Source organism: Drosophila sulfurigaster, chromosome 2R, assembly GCF_023558435.1.
Source record: "Drosophila sulfurigaster albostrigata strain 15112-1811.04 chromosome 2R, ASM2355843v2, whole genome shotgun sequence".
Taxonomy (NCBI): domain Eukaryota; kingdom Metazoa; phylum Arthropoda; class Insecta; order Diptera; family Drosophilidae; genus Drosophila; species Drosophila sulfurigaster.
This window is the reverse complement of record NC_084882.1, coordinates 27,803,488-27,827,134: the sequence shown is the minus strand read 5'-3', so window position 1 is coordinate 27,827,134 and position 23,647 is coordinate 27,803,488. Positions and strand designations below refer to the sequence as shown.

The 23,647-nt window shown below is 42.3% G+C and overlaps 1 protein-coding gene across 5 annotated transcripts in view; it reads left to right on the top strand.

The window, feature by feature from the left end:
• Positions 1-23,647, top strand: part of LOC133836013 (cytotoxic granule associated RNA binding protein TIA1) — a 90,132-nt gene that overhangs the window by 52,336 nt on the left and 14,149 nt on the right. The window lies entirely within an intron of this gene.

Genomic DNA, 23,647 nt, shown 5'->3' with positions numbered 1-23,647 from the left:
GCAGACTGCCGACAGTCCACTGTTGAGTTGAGCTATTGGTTAATATATAATAAAAATGGGCCAAGAGTCTAGACCAGACCTAGAGCCTGGGCCATCGATTCACAGCTCGCGGATGGGGCGCATTAACTTCAATCAAAGTACAGTTTGCGGCACTTGTGCAAATTATTAAATAAACAAACAAACGGCGAATGAAGTGCCCCAGTCGAAGTCGAAGCTATCCCCAACAGCAGCAGAAGCCGAAGCCGAAGCAGCAGCAGCTTTATTTATGAATAATTAGCAAGCCATGGGGGCCTCCGTTGAGGCTGAAAAACTGAACCGCTGAATGTGGCACCACAGAAATGGCCAGGTCATTTTTATGTTTTTTTTGTTTTTTTTTGTTTTTTGTGTGCTTTTTGCTTATTTTTGTATTTTTTGTTGAAAGCCATACCGAATGGATAGGTCCTTAGAAAGCTCAGCTTGAGCGGCGGGGCAATAAATTAATAATTTAATTTTCGACTTTTTTGTTTGAGCATGGCAACAACAAAAATGCAACTGGAACAGCAGCCGGACTCTGGTGAAATGAAAACCGCAAACGGCGACGCGGCAGCAAACAAAACGGTCCAAATATGCAAAAAAAAAAACCAGAACGAAACGCAGGAAAGAAAAGAAAATAATATCAGAGTGGAGCAAGTGAAAGCAAATAAAACCTGATTTATTCGCTGAGCGCCAGGCGCAGGCCCATCGCTTTTTGCCACACCCACTCGCTGTTCAGCTGCCTCCGTTTCCGCTCTTCCCTCTCCCCCTTTTGGCATCCCCACAAAGTCAGGTCAGTGCTGAGCTCGTTGCTGCTGTTGTCGTCGCACTGGGAAGCCCCTCTTAATTTGAAGCGTGTTTTGCTGGCTTTTCATTTGCCACTTTCTTAATTAATGAGCAGCAGCAGCAGTAGTAGCAGGAGCAGCCTCCCGAACCTGCCACGCCCCCATTTGCACCTGCAAGTTGTTTGCGCTAATTTCTTTGAGATTTTGCAAACGGCAGCTACAAAAGTTGAACTCATTTGGGCCAATTCTCTGTCAGCCACTATTTATTTATTTAACATTTTATGGGCCAGGCCTTTTTAAGTTTTCCTTCCTTCCTTACCTTGCTTCACACAGCTGCTTCGCTCTGCTCATTAGGCGATCTACTCCGCCCACTTTTCCGCTCAGCGATTGCTTTAAGAGCGCAGCAGCAGCAGCTAGCGAGCCCCTAGGCCCGAGGCCAGCAAATAGTAAAATTTTCCGCGTGTTTATTTTTGTGAACGCAAATCTACGAAATAATTACATTTTTCATTTGCACCTGAAGTGGCTGCCTGAGGGAGGCAAGGAAGAAAAAAGGAAAAGGAACCGAAAAGGTGCACCGTTATTTGCTTTTTTAGCGTCTTGAAGGACGTCGCTATCCTTGTGACGTCCTGCTTCTTGATGTCGTCGATGTTCGTCCTAGTCGTCATCATCTTCCTCCTCCTCCTCCTTCTCAGTTTCATCTTCATTTTCCCTACGTCGTCGTTGTCGTCGTTGTACTTAGTCGTAGTTGTCTCTGGCTTTAGCTTTTAATTTATTGCTCTTTATGTTTTGAGTGCCCGCGTGGGAAATAATCGCAAATGTGCTGGCTCTGCCAGCGTCGACGTCGCCATCGCCGTCGCAGTCGGTGTTTCCGTTTTGCAGCAGCTCAGCTAAGTTGAGGCTGAGCGCAATGTTTTACCTACTTTTCATCAGGTTAACAACACTCATGGGTAGATTTTTCATTTAGTTGCGCATAAAGAGCAAAATTTATACAACAATTTAGCTCTGCGCTCCCTTTTTGCCTCTGTTCCTTTTCCTTTTATACTTCGTTTCGTTTCGTTTTTTTTTTTTTAATTAACTGAAAGTTTCTTTTGCATACACTTTGTATCCTTGGCAACAACAAAACCATGAGATGGAAAACTTAATAAATATAGATGTGTATGCTGACATATGAGAGTATGTGTGTGTGTGTGTGAGTGTGGTTCAAAGAACTTGTGTCTCATGTAAATTTATAATGCCTTAAACTTTCTGTGGTTTTGCCGTTTGGCATGAAACTCATTAGAACATTTCCCAAGAACTTGTAATTTAATTTACGAAATGCACAATAAATTGATTTATCCACAGCTAAGTTGAATTTTGCTATTTTCGCGATCAGCCGCAATTCATAATCGCAGAACATAACTGTATTTTATTATCTTTGAGTTGGCGCTAATTGAAAGACATGAAACCAAGATAGTATCTTGCACAAACGTCTTTTGCCATTTACGGCCACACAAAAGAGGTCATCGACGTCGTCGTTGCTTTTGATATGGTTAATAAATAATTGAGGGTATTCAATGAAATTTGAGCCATGCGCCAAATGAAACAAAGTCCAGACATTCGCTGACTTGTGTCAGCAATTAGGCAAAATCAATCGATGGCTGATGGTCGAGTCCATCGCTTTGAGGGTATAAAACTGAAATTCAATTATTCGCCTTTGGCGATCCATTGCCAAATTACCGCTGATTGTGAGCTGAGAACCTTGTGTGTGTGTGCATGAACTTTGAGCCCATTCAGATTGATGCAACAACGTGCCTGCGCCTCCCTACTTCAGGCTTTAGTAGTGCTGATTAATTACATGCAATGTATTTATGGGGCCCTTGGGCTCAGCTTTCAGTTCGAGCGTGGAAGGGGGGAGGGGAGACACAATGGCAGCCTTGATTACTGCCACAGATCCTTATCAAAGTGTGACCCCCGTCATTGCTGTCGGTCGACATTATTAGCCATATTTCCGTGCTCGCATTGTTCATTGTGATTGTTCCCCTTTTGGAATACTTATGCATTAGTTGAGAGTCATAATAATTGAATTACATTTTTCTGTAGCATACTTTTGTGGGCAACTGCCTCATAATTGGCAGCCATTGCCGTTTGCCATTTGCTGTTCGTTCACTGTAGTTATTGTTACTGCTCCTGCTGCTGCTGCTGTTTGTTTCCAACGACAAAAGGCTTAACTCGACTTGAGCGCAAAACTTTTTGCAACATATTTCAAATTCGAATCGCCAGGCAACACACGAGGTAGACAAGTCAAGTACGTGACAGTGCGGCAAAGAAAGCAAATCGAGAAGATAATAGTTGAATGAGGCTGCACAGTACTCACTAACCTTCTTTTATGCTCCATACTCTTTCTTTTTTTTTGGTTAGTTTTAATGATACTTGAGAAAGTTTTGATTTTGGTTGAGCTTTCTCCACTGCGATGGCGTTGACATCATTACGTTGATTTTTCTTGGCGGACTTACATAGGTGGCACAGTTCGACGTCGCTTAGGCAACAGCTCTCAATTGAGGCGATGCTGAAAATGAGCAAAACTTTCAACTTAATCTATTCAGAAAGTTGGCTTTGTCGCTGCTCCTGCCGTTGCTACTACTGCTGTTTCATAAACTTCAAAATGCGCTTGTGCACGTCGAGTAAGTTCGACTTCGGCAGCCTGCTGAATGGAAACGGAAACCAATGATCGGCGACAAGTGGGCGCCAAGCATCGTCTGATGGAGCCACTGCATCCACTTGAGCAAAACGGAAGTGGAAATGGAAGTGGAAGTGGAAAATGAAAATCAGAATCAAAATCAAGCAAAAGCAAAAAATAGGTAAAAGAAAAAACTTGTGCTCGTCGCTTTCGCCTTAAGTAGGCGTTCGGCTTTTGTCACGAATGCCGCGAATGACAAATCAAAATCGCATTCAAATGCGACGCGGCGTGCAGCGGAAGTTAATGCGAAAAACTTTTGCGCCCCCTCGAGCACCAAGCACAATCAGTCAGCCAGGGCAGCACTCTGCCTCTGAACTCCTCCAACTCTCGACTCCCGACTCCACTGACTGCAACTCCCTCTAGGCCATCTCTTTAGTGCTGTGGCGGTGGGTGTGAGAAATGAGTCTTGCGACTTTTGTTGCAGCCAGCAGCCAGCGAAACGCAGCAACCGCAAAAGCCAGACACTTTTTTCACGCTGCCTGCAACAATTTATATTTGTTGGCAAGTGTCAAAAGTTGCTGCCAACAGAACAGAGCGAGGGCAACACATCTAACATATACTATATATATAAAATAAATATATATAATGCCACTTCATTAAATGCAAATTAAAAGGAAATGCAAAATGCTTTCAAAACTCGCCCCTAAAAAACTGAAAACTGTCAGACATTAAATTTTTGTGAAATAGGCCAACAAAAGCGGCTGCCGTGTAAACTTTTTAATATAATTTTAATGGTAGCTCGTTGAAAAGTTTTTAAGGTCTAACAGGCGGCCGAAATCATTAAAAGCCAAACGATTTCCATTTTCAATTTGTTGACAATTTTGTATCAATCGTCTCTCTGTCCCCGCCTCACTTTGTGTGTGTGCTTGTGTGTTTGCCTAATGCTTAGATAATAGAGAACAGAACAGAACAGAGCAGAAACAGAATCTGTTCTGACGGTTGTTTTTGGTTGTTTGGTTGGGCAACATAAATTTATTTAATTTACTTTTAGAGTTTTTGTGTGGCAGCCGCAGAAAACACAAAAACAGCAACAACAACAACAACAACAGCAAAGGCAAAAGTTGGCTGCCTGGCGACAACAACTTTTCACATAAAATGCGCATTAATTCATTAAAATTGACAAAAAGGCTAAACACGAGTGCCAAACATGGTTGACTGCCTTTTGGTTAGCACTGTGCCAACTCTCTCTCTCTCTCTCTCTCTCTCTCTCCGTGCACTCGGCGCAAGCGGCTCGCTGACTGACTGACTGAGTGAATGACAAACTGAATGACTATTCGACTCAATGGGTTGGAGAAAGAGAAAGGGGGAAAGCGGCAGGGAAGGAGATTGCTGGCATTGTGCTGCGCCAGGGGCCAACTAAACGGCTCTCAGTTGGCAAGCCAAACAATTTGCAAGGCGCCTACCCCGCTGTCTTCTCCCCTCTTTCGCTGCGTTTAACTAGAATATATATCTAAATAAAAGTGCTTCGGTGCGCAATGAAGAGCCTGACGATGGGCGACGTCACCATTTCAAATTAAATCAACAGCATAAAGGGCAAAGCGTGCGCTGTGTGGCTGGAGCAACTTTTTTATCGCGCCAACAAAGCAGCAGCAGCAGCAGCAATAGCGACGGCAGCAGCAGCATCAGAAATTATGCTGCAATGAAGACGACAATTTTTGGCTGCCATTTAAAATGGCACTTTTCGCTCTCTCTAGCAACTCGCATTGCGCCTGTCATTTGCAGCCAGCGCGGCACAAATTGAATTTAAGTGCAGTTTTGGCTTTGCCTCCGAAGCTCCCCCGAAAAAATATTGAGCCGCTGCCAAAAGCGGCTCAGTTGGAAAAGAAAGCCCAAAAATTGTTGAACCCATGCCCTCTTCCACTGAGACTGTGTGTGTGTCGCACATATGTTGCAAGTTTATCACTGGGGCAAATAAAAATGTTTGAAATTTTTGCACTCCTCACCTCGCTCGCTTGCTCTGTGTGCGACACAGCTTGGCTTTGCTGGCCTTGCTCTAAACTTTTTGGCTACAAATTTATTGGCAATAAATTGACTGCCATTAAAGTAAGCGCTGGGTCGAGCGGGGTTGCCAAGCGGGGCAAGCGGGGGCAAGGGCATAAAAAATGGCTGCCAACGCATAAATCCCCAAAATAATTTGACACAATGAGTCACACAGATTGAGTGGCCCACTTTATGACGGGGCCGCCAAGGCCTATGAGACCTGCGAGCTGCGAACTGAGCGAACTGAGCCTGAGCCGCAGGTGCAATTTCGACACGGAAATGTAATTTTAAAGCACTCAGGCTAAGGTTGACAAAAAAAATATATATATATATGTATATATACATACAAAAAAGAGAGAAGAATCACTGAAGCCAACACAAAAAAACGAAAAAATTAGCAAGCACACAAAAGGAGACTTACAATGTAATATAATCATGGCCCAATAGAGTCGAGCCAGCCTCGGAGGTTCAGGTGTGTTGTCCATGAAGTGGACGCCATTGAGTGACACTCTGTGGCGCCCCTAGAACCAAGACAGACGACATTCCGAGCCAGCGAATTGCTGCATTGAAAAGAGATGGAGCTGGAGATAGAGATGGAGATGGAGCTGGCATTCGTTGTCGTGGCAGCAAACAAGAAAAAATCTAATCAAAGCTAATCCAACAAAAGCGAATGACGGCCAATGTCAAGAGCCTTTTGTTTGCCCAAAGTGGCGTAAGCGCTGAAATTTGCACAGCTGCGGCGTGGTAACTACACGGGAGAAGCAGAGATAGAGGAGAGAGAGAAAGAGAGAGAGAGAAATGCCAACCGAGAACATTTATTTAAAATACAAGCTATAAAATGAGCTGTGCTCTGCTGTGTCTCCTTTTATGTCCTTTCCCCCCCCATCCCAAATGAACGACTGTCGAGTGCCGTGTAATTGCAGCACAAAGGTGCAAAGAGAGATCGAGAGGTGGAGCGGGTGAGAGAGAGAGAGATTTAAATGAATTTGATTTACGTTTTTAAAGCCAAATAAACGCCTTTCAATTAAGTCCAAGCGTCAGCCACAGTCGCGACCCATCTGCGTTCAGAGCGTGGCAACGTTGTCCTTCGTGTCCTTCTCGTATTGACTTAGCAGTGGCGTTGACAACGCGCAACGTTGGTTGCCATCCCAGCACAAAATACTCGAAAAACCACCGCAAACACCTAGCAAGCATTCATTCAACAGAGCGCCGTGACCAGCGTCCTCTCTTTCCCCTTCCCTTTTCCACCTCTCGTCGTTCACTTTATCTCTTTGCATACAGCACTCATACGCCCCGTTGCCTCGTTTCGTTTGTCGTTACGCTGTACGCTTTGCTCGTTGTCATTTCGTAAGATAGAAAGGTGAATGAGAGTAAGGCGAGGGCGACGGGGGAGAGGGGAGTGGAGCCATGTTCACTGATTTCACTTGCAAATTAATGAGAAATTAGAGACAACGTTTGGGGCAGCAGCAGCAGCGGCAGCAGCGAAAGCCAATGTTGTTGCCATTGCCATTGACATTGCCATTGCCACCGCTCTAGCCACCGCTGTCAAAGTCGTAAAAAGAACATTTGTGCTAATTTAGGAAAAGGCAAATTTGGACAGGACTTCATTACGGGCAAGTAACGGCATTGGCATTGCCTCCTTGTTTTTGATTGATTGAATTTTTGTGTGCGGCCTTTTCCCTTCGGTCATGGCTTAACAATAGGTGCTGCTTGTTTTCTTTTATTTCGATCAGAGTCTCTCTGGCGAGGGGTCAACTCATGTACATTTAGTCGACGAGTATTTAAATTATTTTCTTGTATAGATTGATATCAATTTGATGTCTTTTTGGCAGTGGCATTTGCATAATGGCTTTTTGATTTCGAAATTGTTTAGAGTGTTTGCCCCGAAATAGGCTTGAGACTTGAGCGAGGAGTGGAACTACTTGAGTTATTGTTGTTGTGCATTCGATTAACTCTTAAAGTATGGCTTTAAATAATTTGCAGTAATTGAATTTAATTGAATCAATTGCCTCGCCCAACCAGGCCAAGCCTCGCTCATTGCGTTCCGCTTTGCGATGTGTTGTAATTTTAGATTAATTTGCATATTGGAAGGCATGACATGAGCAGCTATGTACAACAACAGTTGCTGCTGAGTAGAGTGACATGTTTGTACTTTGTCAAAACAGTGACGAACCGATTAATTGCGTTAGATTACACAGGCATATATAGAATGCCAGAGACACGCACATGCACACACACACACGCACACACACACACGCACACACACACACACTTAATTTGTGCTTTGAGTTAATTTCATTTCTTCGTTTTGTTATTGCAAAACACACACGACTACAACGACGAGGACGAAGGACATGGCATGAAATTATAATTGAGCAGCCGCAGCAAAATCCTCGAGCGCACGCGCTCTAATGAAATCATATAACAAAGAGATGGTCAGAGAAAGAGATAGAGAGAGAGAGGCGTGTAGAGTTAACGCTAAGGATTCCAAAATGGAAATGAGGCTGGGAATGTGTGTGTGTGTGTTTGCTCAGCTAAATAGCTATGCATGCCTAATGTCTGTATTCAACTGGGCATGAACTGTGCCCCTCAGCTCTCTGGGCATGACCGTAATTACAGACATGCGAGCAGAGCAGAGCAAAGCAATAATAGAAGTCATAGTCGGACGCAGCCCCGTAACGCCCATAGAACATTTGCTGGTTAATAATCAACTTACACATCTCTCTACATGGTAAACCTCTATAACTGCCCCTCCCCCACTCGAAACCAACCCCAAAGATAATGTCGCTTTGTTTCCATAACATGGCCACACGCTTTTTTATGATTAAAATAACAAAATAAATATGTGCGCGTGCGTGTATTTTTTCGTTGAGTGCTCAAATTAATTAAGCGCAACACAAAACAAAAAAAAAAATAAATAAATAAATAGAAATAGAAATAGAAGAAATACACAGTACAACAAAAACAAGACAAAAAGCCACATCAAATTTAATAAAAGCCTCAACAAGAACTGAAATAGAAGCCAACCCATTTCCATTTCCTATTCGCTTGCCAAATTCTCATTTCCATTCTCAATGCTCAACAAGGTGACATTCACGTAGATGTAAATGTTGCCAGTGCTCATTCTATGTAATTAGCAAATTTAATTTGATTTCGCACCGCTGTCTTATGACTTCCCCGAAAAGCTCATTACAAAAAACGACTCTCGAAAGCGAAACATTATATAATTGACATGAGTTCAAACAAGTAAATTACTTCCACAAAAACAAAAAACTCCGTTTGGCAAATTAAACCATTCGCTATTCTAGGAATGACATCATTACCTCAGATTATACGAGTACATTGTTCAGATTTTAAAGAAATACTAAGTTTATTTAAGGTGGAAAGAAACCAAAGTTTAATTATTGTCGCTTATCCAAGCTGGTTTTTAACGATGTCTAAAGCTTCGTTGCCATAGATCATCCTCAAATATTGTTTGGGGAAAAAAAGCCTTCAACATGCAACAAAGCTGTTTTTCACATCTGCTGAAGTTGCCACTTGAACTTTTGCGTCACACACATTCAAATGATATTTTCGGGCTTAAAAGTTACCTCTCAGAATGAAATATAGTCAGTGTGGCGAGCCAAAGAGATGAGAGTTGCGGAGGCGAAAGGTCTGAAGTGAAGCATATCTCGGGTTTGCTGCGTTGTCACCAATGTCAAGACAGCTGCCAACTGCCGGCGGCCAGATGATGTTTGATTAATTGTTGATTTATCGCGGACAGACGAATAGACGGAGGCAGACGGAGCGGAGCGTAGCTTAGGCATATCACGTATACGTACTCACATTTATATAAACCCAAACGAAAGACATGCTGGCATATACTCGTCGTCGTCGTCGTCGTCGTTGTCGCAAACTCGTATGAATAAAACAGTCAAGTCAAGAGAGAGCGAAGATTTTGCCAAATGGCATTAAATTTATTTTCCAACTTGAGCACAGCTGCACAAAACATTGGAGACAGAGCAGAGCGTAAGGTGGCAAAAGTTGGAGTGTGGCTGTGGCAGTTCATTGGCATCTTGCAACAGCTGTTGGGCATCCGCATGGAAGAGGGTCAGAGTGGTCTTTGTTAGACGCTAAAGCGGATGAGCTGTGTTTGTCCAAGAGATGAAGAGGGAGTGGCAGAGGGAGAGGGAAGGAATAACTAAACTAGTTGTCGCCTTATTCGCCTTTTGTTTGCTGCTCCATCAATGAAGTCATCTTCGTGAAGTTGAATTTCAAACACTAAGAACTGCGAACTGCTGAGTCCTGTTTCCTTTTTTGGGCAATGTCAAACCGAAGTCGTGCGCCCAGGACACACCTCTTGAGTAATTATGTGCGCCAATGCTCGGGTCGAAATCATGTTGTGTATTTCCGTAGCAATTTCGAAATTTTAAACTTGTTAACAGCAAATTGAAGTCATTTCCTGCGGCAAGCACCAACAAGGACTCCAATGGCAATATGTTGAAGGTTTTGTTGTTTTTATTGTTGTTGTTGTTGTTGTTGCTGCTGAAGTGCACCAAATAAATGAGAAAACCGCAAAGTGCAGCAAACAAACCTAAAAAAAAAAACAAGAAGAAAATTGAGGAAGAGAAAATGCACAAAAAGGCAAAGGAAAACTCAAAGACCAAAAGAAAACAAAATGCCAAAAAGGTACAAAAGCGGAAATAAATGCAGCCGGCAGCCAGTCAAAAAGGTGGCATCGGGGCAAGGACAGTGTGGCAGAGGCAGCCAAGGCGCAGCCAGAACTAACAGGCGGACACAGGATAACCTGTTGACCACGTGCATACTGCAATTCCAACAGAACTAACACACACATACAGACTTCTACACTTGCTCACAAAAGGAGTTGCAGGCGCCGCAAGTTTTCGGCAAAAGTGCCAAGAAAATTGCATTTTCGTAAGGCACAAAAAAAAAATAAGGGAAAGAAATATATAGAGAGAAGAAAAACATGAAAAAGGTAGCAAAAGGCTGCTGAGAAATAAACTCGAGCGTTTTGTGCTTGTCGGGCAAGTGAAATGCGCTCATCGCGTGCCGTGAATGCAATTTTGGAGTAACCCAACAACAGCAACAACAATGGCAGCAACACCCTCTGTGCACTGCAGGGAAGCGCTGTCTTGCTGAGGCGACGCTGAGTAAGTGAGAAAGGGGAGAGGGTGGCAATGGGGTGCGGCTGGGGCGACAAATGCAATCTACAAACAATGAAATGAATTGTCAAGTGCAAACATGTCGCTGACGTGCAATTGCAGCAACGTCAGCGTGTTTGTGTTTGTGTGTGTGTGTGTGTGTTGCAAGCAACAAGCCTTCATTGGCTGCAATTGCAATCTGCCTTCTCCCCGTTCACACAGCTTCCACAGCAACAGCTTCAGCTATTGCGAGTCCAAATTTGTTTTGCATGCGTTTGGCAGTTAAAAATCAACGTCAAGTGTCCCTGTTGAATGCCGCGAATGTGCAACAAATTTAACACTAAACGATGGTGCATACAAATGCCAGCCAGCAGCTGGTTAGGTACTCACTTCCGTCCCTTTTTAAACTACTCACTCGTCGCACCAATCAAAATATATATAAAGGAAATACCTCCTAACTGAAATCAAACGACTTGAGTGTGACGTTCTCTTGGTCACCAACAACACAAAAAAAAGAAGGCAAAGCAAAAGTCTAAAACTTTTATGACACTGCAATTTAGCTGAAGTTGTTTTGTTTGCTTGCTTGTTGTTGTGCGAAACATTTAAGAATGTGTCTGGAGTAGCCTTGAGTTGTTTGTTGTCCTTTTGCCTGTTTTGTGCGCTTTGCATTTTCCACTTGGCTATAGAATTTATTGCACTTACTGTAGCAAGTGGCCAAGTTAAGCGGATATCCGCTGTTGACACGCCAAACAGCCCAAAATACTCCGATTGCAATGGCCTTCTGCAAGAGTTGTCTTCCGAAAAGCCAAAGTCATAAAATTGTATACAAATATTTTGTAAGAAGCAAAATTTATGTTATATTTTAGATCACAATAAATTGCCATACAACTTTTAAATAGAACATTTCTATCAGTTTAACGAAAAATATTTTATAGAAAACAAAACATTTTAATACCTCGTTTGAATTGTTAGATTCGAACTTCCATTTTGAGCTATGATTTCAATGCATTGGCAAAATAAACAATGTCAATTTTAGCATATACAAAAAATAATACTATATCTCACTCAAAACAAGTAAGAAAGCAAGTCGAGTTTGCTCGACTGTGAGATACGCACTTCTCAATTTGAATAAAAGTATAACAATGCAGTATTCTTCTAATTAAAATTAAGTACTAAATACGAAATATACCATAGATGTCAAATACCAAGATAGATACCAAGATGTCAGCCAACGCAGCTTAGACCCGATAGATTTATAATACCCCATTGGTAACGGTTAGAAAAATTAGATATCTTGCAGAATACCGAATAATATTTTAATGAATCACGTCAGCTCTATATTTAGAAGCTCTCGTTAAATCTGAAATTTCATTGCATTGTCAAAATAAACAATGCCAGCAGACTAAACGTAAGAATTCACATTCCTGAATGCTGCAACTTCTCCCGAACGTCTCTCAGCTTGCTTGTACTTGCCACAATTGTTGCACGACTTTGACATTTTGGATTCTTTTGTTGATTTGAACTTTTGTTCAGTGTTTTTTCTCGTTTTGTCGTCTCGCTGCTCAACTCACTTTTTTGCTGTTATCCTGTTGACATGCGAGCAAAGGACATTGACATGTCCATTTTTTAGCCAGCCCAGCGACGAACAAACAATAAGCATAAGAAAGCCCCTTTTGCTTATGGCTACTATAACAACCATCAACATCAACGAGCAAAAGGTGATTTATTATTATATTTCTTTTGTTATATTCCCCGTTTATTTTTGCCGAAACTCGTTTTGGGGGCTGCTGCTGTTTCGTCTGTCCGGCTGTCTGACGTCGATCCGCCCACAAATTGAATCAATTTTCAATGACGTCATTATTAAGCTGCAGCGGCAGACACGTCCATAAGCATGTGCTTAACTGTGTGTGAGTGTGTGTGTGTGTGTGAATCGGCACTCACACAACAATTAACATTTGGCCATTACTTCCATTTGCGGCATGTTAATTTGTTGCCACATCAATTGCTGTTACCAATATGCGAGGCACATAGTACACACAAACACAAACGCAACATGCAACACACACACACACACACCCATACAGTACACACACATGACTCTGGCAATGAGCCTGGCTTGCGTCTGTGTATCGCAATGCGAGGAGGACCTTTGGCTGTCTGTGTAACAATCTCACCGACAGCTGACGCTGTTGCGGTCTGCAGCTACAACTATTACAACAGCAGCAACAACAATGACAACAACAACAGCAGCAACAACAACAAGAGTAGCAGTAGCAACAACAGCTTGCTGACAATTGCCTGACACTCGGCAGCTGGTTTATTTGCCACACACACACAAACACATGGACACACAACTGCCTCCCACTGATTTAGCCAGCCAAGTCAGTAGCATTGGCAACAACAGCATCCACAGTTGGGGCGATAGTGAGGTGGCGTGGCGTCGAGGGGGGGCGTGGCATATAGGTGGGGCACGCAGGCGCCGGCTGAGCAGTTGAACAATAACGCTTGAGTGATTATGCAATTGACAGCTAAATCAATCAATGATGTCAACTACATGCCGACAACGGCCAAACCAAACTTACACACACACACACACTCACATACACAAGGACATACACACACACAAGCACACATAGCATAGGCAAACATACAACAAGCACACTCAATGTTTATTTCTACGTTTTGTACAGCGACAACATCGCTCGCTAGCTCTCTCTTTCTCTCTCTCTCCCTCTCTCTCCCTTCCTCTGGCGGACATGCTCAACTTGTTTTTGACATTTTCAATTTTTTTATGACAAAACTCGAAATTGGCACATTTCGCTTTTTTCCATGTATTTCATTTTGTTGCCTTCGCTTCAATCACTTTTTCAATATAGTATGTTATATGCTATATAAATATTTCTGACCCGTCAGCATTAAATTTTCTGCACGACATCGAACAAATTAACTAGACTTTAATACAACACAATATGAATGGCAAAATTATGACAAATTTCTTCGACAGCACTCAATACGAAGACATTGTCTCGTCTCAGCTCACATATTTGTCATGGATTTCTTTCGTTCTCTTTGGTGCTGATTGCCAACAATCGTCAGCTTGACAAATGGCCCAAAACACCAACGCACGTCGCGTTTCCAGCCACATTCACATTCACATTCGCATTGGCATTGTTTTGTCCCGGAGTTGGAGCAACATTCTCTGATGATAGATACTTGTTATGCTTTGTTTTTGCTTCCTTTTTAATGGTCTGGCAGGCAAACACACACGCGACACGCACAACATCTCCGCTTGTCTTCCGCTTTTGTTTCTACCTCAGTTTCCTGGCGTATCGATGACGTCTAATATGTGTATAATCATAATGAAGTTGATGCCTTTGTTCACACACACACGCGAAGCACATGCAAAGCAGTCGTCAATCAAGACCAAAATCCGAAAACTCGAACACAAAAATCGAATACACATACACATACATAAAAGTTTACAGCTGGCAAGCGGAAGTGTTCGTTTTGTGCTCTATATGCATTGCCATTGGAATATTTATAAGCTTTGTAAGCTACTTCCGGCACGGCATGAGAAACTGGATAAAAAATGAGATATGAGTGGAGTAGAGAGTGCTTGTCTTACAGTGGAAAATTCAGAAATAAAAAAGACGAGTTTATGATTTAGATCTTAAAACGATAAAATTTTAAATTTATATCAATTTCAATAAAAATTTCATTACCTTTTACATCATTTTTGTTTAATCTCAGAATGATGATTGAAGTACGTTATCTTTTGAAACACGATTTTACTATCGAAAAGTTCTTAATCATTTCAATCGAGATGTTTTCCCTGCTCAGGATAAAATTCGAGTTTGTAATCCTATAATGCGAAAATAAGATTTGCACTTTATTTTGCAATCTAGATTTTTTTCTGCCTCTGTACAAATAACCTCAAATTTGCAAAAGATTTTATTATATTATTGATAGCTGACTCCATTCCTTTTTCTATATATTTCAAACATATTTATAAACAGTTTAAAAATAGATTTAATCCCCAAAATGTTATAATTACTCCACCGTGCAATGTTTATCAATATCAACGACTAAGAATGTAGCGTCTAATAACATATAAGTATAGTCTGTGTTTACTTTCTGTGTTGTTGTTTTTGTTGTTGTGGCGCATCATCAATTATGGCCAACCGGAAGTAGCATTGCTGTATTATGTGTTGTGTGTTGTGTCTTCATGTTGTTTTAAAGAAACAAGCACAAGCAAAACAACGCAATCGAGATTTTCCAAGCATTCAGGGAATGTGCTGAGCGGAGAGTGCTCGAGAGAGAAAGAGCTAGAGAGAGAGAGTAGAAAAGCAAGTGCAACCCACACAAACACACACACTGATTGTTTTTAACATTGAATAAATATTTGATGCTCGTCGCCGGCAGAATCTGAGAGTAGAAACAATAACACAGTGAACATAAATTATTTAAATATTATTAAAATAACAAAAAACGGAAATTCGCGCAGTACTTTCCGATTGCCTTGTGCAACGCATTTTATGCAAATCAATGTGCCGAGTGAGCAACATCTATACTCATGGTATGAGTGCTCGTCGTCGTCGCATGTGAATATTTCAGAAAATCTGCTTATGAACGAGTGCGAACATCTGTTGGGAATCTAAAATATTTCTATTTGAAGCCGTTGCGCTGAAGTCGGAGGAGGAGGAGGAGGATGAGAATCGGGAGGTGCGAAGGCAGGACAATTCATCGTTGTTGCATTTGGAATGTGATTCGAGAGTTTGTTTTGCTTTCGTGCGAAAGAACACTCACTCACCCACTCACTCCATTTATGAAATCCATACTCTGCTGTGCTCTGAGGTTACTCCACTGCTGACAGCAAACAGACAGACAGACAGACAGACGGACAGACAGACACAGTAGAGGGCTTCATCCTGTCGGCACATTCATATATCGTGCTTCAATAAAATTTTTCATTCAATATTTATAACCTGAGCACAAAAGGGGGTGAAAGCAAAAAAAAAGTTGGAGCTGGGAGCTGTTGCTGGATTAACAGCAGCAGCAAGAATGATGTGATGTGTGAGTGTGTGTGTGTGTGTATTTTACAGCATATGCTCTGCGGCTAAAATAACAGTTAAAGCTCTACGTAGTAGAAGAGAGCTGAAGCTCAAGTTGATGCCCGAATGGAAGCCGTAAGCACTGCAAATTCCTATAAATACAAAATACCAAAAATTGCTACGAAACTCCACAACTGACAACGAACTGAACGCACTCAGGATGACTGCAAGCTGTGTAAGGAATGCGATTGGAAGAAGAACATAAATATTTTGCCAATACAAAATGCTTGCCACAAAATTATAGACCAAGAGAATGCGCCACAGCATAGTTTGCCATGTGTGTGTGTTTTTGAAATCGCTGAACATTCGATATGAAAAGAGATTCGAGATTCCTGCTAAGCCGACAGCTCTAATGCGAGAGTATATGCTGTTAATGAATGAAACTCAAGCCAAGTCAGACAGACAGCTGCAGTCGTTCATTAGACAATAAGCCCAGTTGGGGAGCCCCAGCTGCATGGCGATGGCAATTTTCAACCCAACCAAAGATAATCAGCGCCCAAAAAAAGGTGCACAGACACGGGAGTAAGGGCGAAAACAATACGAAAAGCTGGCAAAAAAAAAATGAGAGGAATGCTGAAAAAGCATCTGCAATACACCGAGCTTAAGCAATGTTGAACAGACTGACCGGAGCGTCGACAACCGAACAAACAGATAGACAGACAGACAACTGGACAGTCGAACAGTGGGATAGACAGACAGTCTAAGAGAGAGAGAGAGGACCGCAAAACGAATGCAACTCGAAGCGCTCAGCTGCTGGCTTTTGGCCTCGGACCTGATGCTGACGCTGACTTCAGCTCTGGCTCTGGCTCGTTGCAAAAGTCAGAAGCATAAAATCCGATAGCTTCCGCTAAGCTAGCTTATTCAAGCGTAGGTAGGGCTAATAAAACATTTCTAAGGATTTCGCTAGGATTTCACAGAGTCCGCGTCCTTGCACATTCTCCGCATGCGAATGCGAATGCGAAACCGAAATTCAACTCGATGTTGAAGGTGGCAACTGCTTGTTGCACTTTTCTTCTCATTCTTTCTTACATATTTCCCTTTTTTTTTTGCTCTTTTTTGGTGGCATGCAACTGTTACAACACTCACTTGATGCTGTAAATTATTTCCTAATTAGTTGGGACTGACTTCGTTTAATGAATGCTGCAACAATCGAATGTGAACGCCAGACCATATGATGTTTAATGTGGCCATTTAAGGGGAATACGAGTAGTTAGTTATCTGGTTGCCACATCTGCGCGTCTCCATTCGATTGCCGCAAATTCAAGGCATTATAATCGTAACACTCTCGCAACGGGGATTTAAAGGACAAAGCTTTATTTTTATTGCCATTGTCCTTTGTGTCGTAGCTGCACTTATCTCAGGCAAGTTTTGCACAAAGCGCAGAATGGCTACAAACAAATTCAAAGCCAGTTTGATGCTTATCCTTAATGATGCAGTAAAATGTATCTTTCGTTCTGTTCTGTTTTTTTTTTTCTTTTGCGTTTTCTTTCCTTCTTCTTCGTCGTCGTCGGCTTCTACAATGTTTGTCACTGGCCACTGGACACGCCGGCTTTGCGTTTTGCAGTTTAAAGACCCCAGCCAAAGGCAAAACTTTGTCCCACTCGCAATCTGAGTCCCATTTTCAGTCCCAACACGAAGCAATCAAACTTTTGCCGGCAAAGTAAATGCCTAAAAAAAACAACAAGAATGAAACGATTTGTCGCCAGCAGTTTTGTTTCAGTTCGCAGACACACAGGCTCACTTTTAATTGCTGCCAGCGCTCATCTATCAATACAAAACTATAGGCGACACGATATGGCATGCAAATCAAATTACGTATACGCCATGTCGTCAAGCGCTTCCCTTTGTTTTGCGGGGATTGCGCCCAAAAAAAAAAGTCGGGATAACGAGCCAAGTTGTTACAAGTTTTTAATAGAGCAAAGCAGTAAGCGACGAGATAGAGTAAAATGAGGTATGATTAACTAAGAAATACTCTATAAATTAGTGTTTTAAGATATATTTGATACATATTTTATTATTTTGAATGCATCTTCATTTAAGATATTATGTGTTTTTATACTTTTTTGCTAGTTAATATTCTCTTCCATAACTACAGATTATAACAAAGAAGCAGTCGAACAAAAAAGCAGCAGCAGCCGGCAGCAGTTGCCAGACTCCAACTTGACTTCGCATAGGCAGCAAACTGCCGCATAAACTGCTAAAAAGATGATGAATTTTCAACATAGACGACGGCGACTCCATAAGCTGCTCTGTCTCGCACACTTTTCCTCTTTTCTTTCGTAGTGAAAGCCACTCACTTCTTTGTCGGCTGTCGGCGCGTAATAAACAAACTTTTGAGCAAAGTTTATTTCACTATTTTTTCGGCTCTTTATACATATATTTTTTGCTATGCTTCGCTGTGCTGTGGTGTGGTGTGGTGTGCAGTCCATGTAGGACACAAGTTTAACACCCAAAGTCGACGACTGCAACATGGCACGCTTAGTTAGTTATGTAGATGGCCAGGTCGACAACTGCCAACGGAGCGAAGCAAAGTCCATTGACACACACAGTGATCCAGCTGCTGCTGCTGCGGTCGCTCATCTCTGGCATCATTAAGCGCCATTTTGTAGTGGGTCGACGCAGGTGGCAACGATAGAGTGCCGGCGACTGGCGAGTGTGACGACGAGTGGCAACTTTAAACTAGCTGGCTGCCTGAGATTTGGCCAGACAAAGTTGCCCAAGTGAAGTCGAGCAGAAAGTGAGTGAGCAACTTGATGCGCCCACAATAAAGATACAAAACGAGTAATTCACTTTTATTATGTATATCATTTGTGGGCAAGTTCTGTGTTCGCTCTATGTTAGTGTGTGTGTGTGTTGAATTTTTTTATGAGCACGCAACTCGAAGATTGTCTTGTATCGGGAGGGGAGGAAAGTAAGAGGTTGCCATCTAGGCAGAGATTTGTGCGCAATGGCCATTAAAGTAGCCACAAGAAGTATTTCAGAGAGTCACAGAAAGAGAGTGTAAGAGAGATGGAGAAAAAGAGAGAGAGAGAGAGTAATGCAAAACCACACACAGCTATAGAGTCATGCACCACACCATTCACACATACCAACATATATAAGAGGCCACCCAATGCGCTTGTTTCGCTTAAAAACTAATTAATCTAAATGGATTTTTTTGTTGTTGCATTTTGCATATATACTCGTAAAAACCAAACACATACACACAATGTCAGCGTGTGTGTGTGGTGCAAAATAAAAGTCGAGTAAACTGTAAGCGGGGCACTCATTGAAAGCGAAAAACCGAAGCGAACCGCAAGCAATTTGCATGTTTGAAACGCCATGCAACGCCAGGGCCAACCCATTCCCATAGATGTGTCTCCTCTTTCCCCACCACTCCCCCCCCAACTCTTCTTTCTGCTTCTGCTTCTTCGTCGCCCTTACACCATTCAGTCATTGGCTAAAACACGAAAGGGGCCGATCCGCCTCGAAACGTAGTCGTCGGGGCTATATCATGCACAAAACGGGGACAGCGTTAAAGTAGCCTTATCGCCAGGCCACACATCGCATCAGAGCTTCAGAGCTGCCACCATCCATCCACCCATCGGCTAGTTTCCCTCACCCTCACGCTTCCCCTCCCCTTTCCTTCCCAGCCCATCTCTGAGAATAGCTTGCAGCTCCTGCCTCAATGTGGACAGTTTGAAGCAGTTTTATTGACGTGTGTCCGGGCGTGGCCAGTGCAAGCCAACAGTAGCTGCGGCTGGCCCCAATAGAGAGCGAAGAAGTGAAGTGAAGAGAGAGGGGGGATGCGGTTGTTGCGTTATAAATAAAACCCGCTCAATCCGCCCAAAGCAGCCCCAAAGCACCCCAAACCAGAAGCCAGCAACCAGCAAAACCCAGCGACGACCACTCGCCTCGGCTTAAATGCACTTATTTTCAACATTTTCGCCAGCGGCTGTCAGTATTTAATGGAAATTTATATATGTATATAAACGAGTGTATTATTAAAGCAGCAAACACTTTGATTAAATAACCAGATAACCGTCTACACATACATACATCCATATATGTCGATATTCATATCCATTTGCGACATAAGTCGCATCAGGCATTGTTCTATAATTCATGCCAAATCAATGCCAAAGGCAAAGCGTAATTTATCGAGCAACTTTTGCATAACTCACACACACACACACACAGTATTGCGTATGTGTAATTCTCGAGTGTATGTGTGTGTGCGAGACGTTTGTGTCTGCAAAATGGCAGCGGCGCCATTTTAATTTGATTTTTACCAGAGTTTTTGTAATTTTTTTTTATTTGGGAGAAATTCTGGTCGCTTTTTTTTTTGTCTTTTGCCAACGTCGGCGTCATTTTGTCCATGTGTGACAGTTGGTTGACCGTTTTTGGCGATTTTAGCTGATGGCTTTTGCAAAAGAGTCCACAAAAGTTGACAGTTATAAATTGAATAAATACTGCAAATTCATTGGGCCTCACTGAGCACAGCCCCATAATACATAATTGTTTGGAAACAAACTACACAAACAAAATTGGCGACCGTCAGCAGCAATTCAAAGTTTCATCTTAAATGAGATGCTTTGGATTTTAGTTGAATTTGCCAATGAAATATTTAAATAATAATAATTTGTAGGGAAACCATTCTCTCATTTCTTATTTGTGCGCAGCTAATTTAGCAGCTTAATGAACCACAATTAAAGTTAACTTTGCAGCAATAATTCTCAACTTTCACTCAGTTAACTCGCAGATTGTCCATGGGCATGCTTTCATTCATATGCATACGAGTTGTTGCTCCAGCTGTTGGCAGCATTCTCATACCCTGCAAATAGAGTATAGTAAGGTATATGCATTCCCTTTTTGTATGCAGTAAAAAGTGATAGGGTATCTGACTGTTAAGATAACTTAAAAGGAAACTAGTGTATTCATTTCATGTTTTTTTTGTTGCATTTTGTTTCGAGGTTTTGGTGGTTTTTTGGCACATCGTTTATTATGCCAAACGAAAAATGCAATATTTTCTGCTGCGCCGCTACGTGGCCGACAAAAATATTTACAATTTGGCAGTGCCCCTTCCCCTCTACCCCCTCCATTCACAATCCCAATAGCCAGCCAACAACCAGCTGCTGCTGTTACTGCTGCTGCTGCAAAGAAAAAAACGTAAGCGGAAGCCATAAAAGGAAGCGCCATCGAGGCAAACCGAACACCATCGCCATCGCCATTGCCACCAACAGCAGCATGAGGCACAAGGCACCAGGCATGTGGCATGTGGCATGAGGCACCGTTGACTGTCGGCGCACTCCATAAAAAAGCAGAGAAAAAAGAAAGAGGCCACACACCATTCGGCTAAGCTCAAAAGCGGCAACTTCAATCTTTGAATGTTTTATTTACTGCAAAATCGATATGGTTTTTTCTTTTTTCTTTTTTTTATAAGTGTGCGAGTGTCAGCTCGAAGGGATGAGGCTGCCACCACGTTGGCTTAACACACACACAAGTGCCAGCCGTAACGAGTTGCATGCAAATTCCTTTCCATTTCTGTGTCTGTTTTTTTTTTCGTTTCATCTTTCAGAGTACTTCATTTTTTTTTTTTGTGCGCAAAAGGGAGTTTTTTGCTTCGACTCTTTGACGCTTTTGGTGCTAAAATATCGTCTCAGTTCGTGGTCTGTGTCTGTGTCCGTGTCTGTGTCTTCGAAATGCGTCTCAGAGTAAATGTGTTGCAACTAGACTTTGTGACTGCGATGTCTGGGGAGACTGGGGTGAAATGTCTGTGGCAAATCACACACCACATAATTTGCCGCTGCACTGCGCACACCAATACAACAGCAAAGAGAGTGAGAGAGAGAGAATGGAATTAGTAAAGCAGCTGCTGCTGTTGTTGCTGCTGTTGTTGTTGCTTTTGCTGCTGCGTCGCTCGTCGTCCCCAACCGCATTACGTATGCATGACGTTGGCGCTGACGCTGAAGCTGAAGCTGATGCCGACCAGTGTCTATGGCGTAAATGCTTGAACGGAATGAAAAACGTGGCAACGTGGCGCCCAGCGACTATCCCCAAAAAGCCAAAGCAGACATCGCGACAGAACTCGAAGCAGCAGCATTTTCTGTCTCTCTGTCTTTTTAACCATCGTTCTCTCTCTCTCTCACTCTCGAACTCTGTGGCCCCATTGGCCGGTTCAATGCTGATTGCGATCGCTGGCTTTAGCCATTTGAGTTCTTTCCGTTTTGTCCCACGTTGATAATTCGAAATTTGTATTCCAATCTTCAAATTGTCTCCAAAATGGAATTGATTTTATGCAGATGAGCATGAAATTGTCTCAATGCGAGTTAACCATGTTAGTGTAAATAAATGTTGCATAGACGACAAGTTGGCACGTGACACGCCCCTCTTCCCTACTCCCTACTCTTTACTCCTCCCTCCCCTTATTGTTTAGTGCAAAGTTTGCACAAAATTTTTCTATTTTTTTAATTTAACTTTAAGCTTTTCGCACCAGAGAAAAAGAGTCGAGAATTTATTACTTTTGGTCGGGCGAAATCAAATCGAATTCAATTGCGATAATAGAACGCAGTCGCTGCGTAACGAAACGTTCATAAAATGTGCAAAAGAAAATCCACTTTAAATATTTGGCTAAGCAGAAATCAAACTCTTCAACCCGTCGTCACCATGGATGGAATCGGATCCAATCAAACAATGCGCCCACTTGCATTTCATTTGAATTTACAACTGTATTTGAGTGATCGAAGTAACATGCGGCCACGCCCCAACGCCCCCTCTTATAAAACCAGCAAAACGGAAATCATCGAGAAGGCCAATAAAACGACAAGAGGAGAGCGAAGAGAGATGAGCAAATCGCATAAAAATACGCTGCGAAATTTTTGGTAAAAATTCATAGAGGAGCCGCAGCAGTCAATGGCCCAGTATGCAAACATGGCCAAAAAATATATTTCAAAATTTGAAGCGAGCAAGCTGATGATGATGATGATGATGATGATGATGATGATGGAGATGATGAAAGTGCTGGGCTCTGTGAGATGAATGCTGACTGACTGTTGAATAGAAAACGAGGAAACGAGCCAGTGTGTGTGTGTGTGTGTGTCTGTGGCAATGCAATAACAAAATTGGCCAAAGGAAATTGAAGTACAGCCACAATTCATTGACTTAGTGATGGATTTTGACTTTGCAGTTTGCTTCCGGCGCCCTTCTCCTCCCTCTCCTTCCATTCTCTTTGGCCCTGAGAGTACGCGATATTATCGGTTTACATTTGTTTGCAATGCTGAGTAATTTGTGTTTACTGCTGATGTGTTTAGCATGCAGGCAGCTGCTATATATATGCTATGTATATAGCATACGAGCTGAAAATTATAGCATGTGTCTATACAAAAGGGACAAAGGAGAGAGAGAGAGAGGAGATTGTTATGTGAGTGCGATGAAGTATCGATAAAGTGCCTTTAAGTGGCCAGGAAATTGCAAATTGCTGGTTTAGTTAGGAGACGAGTGAGACACTGCTTTCGATATGTGTATGTTTATATGCCTGTCTCTGCCTTGAAGCCATTTCTAATGATAGTATAGTTTACAAAAATAAATATTGACTGAAGCGATAAGAGCTCGAAGCTATAAGAGTTACGAGCCTTGGCCAATAAGAGTTTTGCAATCGTTGCCAATTTATTTGTTGTCCATTCAGACTAGAGAAGAGTGCTGGCTGATAACTTCGCACTGGCAATTGCATTTCTCTGCCGTCACAGAAAATCTCATGCATAAGTTTTCATCTTATTTACTCGAAAAGCCAAAGTCGTGCCAAACTGCAATAGCAACCGCATCGGCAACGGCATCAGCACGATCTCGAATTTCTCTATAAATCATCTATGCAATTTTAATTCAAACACAAAAGAATTTCAACCGCACATGCCGCACAATACGTAC